The following is a 3,224-nucleotide window of genomic DNA, read 5'->3' as shown; positions in this document are numbered from 1 at the left end:
CTTGGGACATGCTAACTATTCATACCGAAATTTACATAACTTTAAATACACAGATTAAACAGAGAAATCAGAGCAGGGTAAAGAGACTAAGAGCAGAAGGCTTATTGAAAGGTTAATTGTTGTTTGAGGCAACCCAAGAGATATTGTTTGCTTATTCGTTGCTGAATGCAACCTAAGAGATAATATTTATTATATGTTGCTTTAAGCAACCCAAGAGTTTCTGTAGGGAAACTTGGATACCTACAGCAATTTTCCGTTCCCAAGAGTATATTTCCTACGAGTAGAAAGCAGAGGCTGTCTCAATAGAGCTGCTAATAATTATATGCGCATTTATTTGAACGGAAGATCGTATCCGGGAAATCGTGAACTCGTGACCGGATAAATGTCGGGAATGCAGGTGCTAACCGACACATGAGCTCATGGCCTGTACTAGGGCTAGACATACATCATTCTTGTCTGCGCATCATTCTCTGTTGCTTTCCTTCTTGTGAGTGAACTATTTCTTTATGTTTGTCTGCTTGAGTGTTATGTCTGTGCTTTATTCCCTTGTGTTCTTCTGTTTGTGTTCTGTTTTCTGTTTTCCTATCTATTTTAACTACTGTTTACTACTTTATTGTATTCTAATATCTATCTACTAATCGGAATCATATAAATGAACGTAACTAATAACCCTGACCCTACTAAGAACTCCCCAGTTCTTACCCCTTCTCTCCCTTCCTTCCCCCTCAGATGGAGACGGGCGTGATCTTCTATGAGTTCGAGTACCCTTACGTCTACGAGGATCCGGTACAACACAGTTACTTCATTATGGGTTTGGAGCCTCGCATTAGATGATATGCGTTACCTAATCAAGCTTTTCAACATCCTCTATCTAGCCTGCATTTTGACCCCGATGCTCCTTACGACTTTCCCTTATCCTGGTTACATCCTGACGCACCTGTACATCCTGTTCCTGATGATCCTGAGCACCCTATACCAGCCCAACCTTTGAATGAGGCGGTACCTGAGCCTATCATTCCTGATGAGCCTGAGTTAGCTGATGACTACGTACCTGTGATACCACCAGAGTGGGATTTTCCCCCTGAGCCGATCCCCGACTTTCCACAGCCTGATGAGCCAGCACCACCAGACGGTGGGGTAGCTCCTATATACGCGAACGGACCTGTGCTCGCGAATGGTTTTGTACATAGTGACAGCAGTGTTCCTGGTGGATCTGAGGGTATAGCTGTAGCTGCGAATGATGAGGAGGAGGAGGATCCTGAGATAGAGATAGAGCAGGATGAGGAGATGGACGAGCCTCACGGCGATTCTCCGAACGGCCATGTGTAGATATAGCTTGACTGCGGAAGGGGCATTCTTTTGATGACACTCTAGTCTGACATTATCTGTTAGTTAGTCTCTCACTTGTGTTAGTACACCCGAGAGCTAGGAGCTATATAGTGGTTAGGCTAGCCTGGGTGCCAGTTTAGTGGCTTTTTGTATGGGCCAGGCCCTGGGAGTGTCGTGTATATATTAGATACGTAGGATGACGAGGATGTAAACTGACTTGATCTTGTGTAAACGTTGCATGTTTTGTTATAGTGTACATGATGTATATTATCAGTTGTGTTTCTATGTTTCTTTATGCCGCTTTTTTATTACTCTCAATGTATGCTTGTTTATTTTACCTTGTTATCCGCAACGATACGATATAATTAAAAATTACCCGTAAAATTGGCATCGCTCTAACAAGGAACAGGCTCATATAGTAAATAATAGTTAATAATTAAGAGGGATAAGTTAGTAACACTTAGCTTCTTGTATGACCATGGCATACTGGGAGTTGGGTCGTTACACTTAACCCTTTTATCTACCATTGCTAACCAATTTTGAGCCCATAATAAACCCTTTTTGTTCTTAAATAGAGCACATCAACAACCCTAAGCGAAAAATCATGAATGTCCCTAAATTTGGATCCTTGATTAGCTTAGGTAAGTTAGGATGTGTGTCATTCAATTAGGAGGGTATACTTGGGAAATTTGGGTAGATATATAGGTGTATAATTGTAGTGTAATTAAAATTTTAGGATTTGGGAACATGCTCATGTATTAAATGATTGAACTATATGCATTGAAAGTTTTGTACACAAGACCCCAAGAAAAAGGGATCATAAAAAAAAAAAACAACAAAGCAATAAAAGGGGACAAGGAAACCCTAGGATAAAGTGATGAAGAAAACAATGCATATGGAATGTGAATTGAAAAGAATGCATGAGTATGAAAAAGGTGAAACTCAAGGGTAGCTAGATAGTGCATTATAGTTGTATAGGTTGTTCTATGTGTCTAGTGGGATCCTAGGTTAATCAAAGACCCAAAATTTAAGCTCACTTGGACATATACATCCTTACCTTCAACCTAGCCCCATTACAACCCATGAATAAGACCTCATGATACTTGTAAGCATGCATTAAGTGATTTTTGATTGTTAGATGAAAGACAAATCTTGGAAAGCATGATTAGGAGAAGATTGAGTGACGAACCCTATACACTTGAGCGAATAGAGCGGATACACTTCCGGTGAGGGTTCGATGCTCAATTCTTTGTTCCCGGCTTTCACAAGAGTTCATTTAGCAAGTTATATGCACCCCTTAGTGATGTTGAATTTTGTAGGATTCATGAGCTACATACTATTTCCACCCCATATGTTCACATGTGTACTTGGAGGATAGATTTTCCCTTGACCAAGTAGGTAGATGATTTTACATTTGTTGCATGCATCTACTTAGGTAGTTTGCATTTCATAAACCCTTTCTCACCATGACCTTTGGTCTTTTTATTTTTAAGCATGAAGACATGCTTGGTTTAAGTGTGGGGAGCTTTGATAATCCCCAATTTTGTGGTTTATATTGTGTAGAATTTGGGGGTTTTTGTCAGTATTTCTCACACTTATTCACAAGAAATGCATGGTTTTGTGTTTACTTCCTAATATTGCTCCATGATGAAAAACATGCTTATTTTGCTTTAAAATTGCCATATTTTAATCCCCTTCTATTGCCATTCGATGCCGTGATGTATTTGTTGAGTGATTTCAGGAATTATAGGGTAGGAATGGCTTAGAAGAGAGAAAGGAAGCATATACAAAAGGGAGTAACATGAAGATTTGAGTTTTTTTAGGAAAAGCAGCATTGGCGCGCACGCGCACCCCACGCGCACGCGTGGATGAGGATGGCTGGAAGCGGCGCGCAA

The 3,224-nt window shown here is 40.3% G+C and overlaps 1 pseudogene; it reads left to right on the top strand.

Annotated features, from left to right (window-relative positions):
- Positions 1–729: 729 nt before the first annotated feature.
- On the top strand, positions 730–1,329 carry LOC148567838 (uncharacterized; annotated as a pseudogene).
- The last annotated feature ends 1,895 nt before the right edge of the window (positions 1,330–3,224 follow it).

The sequence above is a fragment of the Arachis ipaensis genome, chromosome B4 (genome assembly GCF_059453495.1).
Source record: "Arachis ipaensis isolate K30076 ecotype BB chromosome B4, ASM5945349v1, whole genome shotgun sequence".
Taxonomy (NCBI): domain Eukaryota; kingdom Viridiplantae; phylum Streptophyta; class Magnoliopsida; order Fabales; family Fabaceae; genus Arachis; species Arachis ipaensis.
This window is presented reverse-complemented; position numbering and strand designations above follow the sequence as displayed.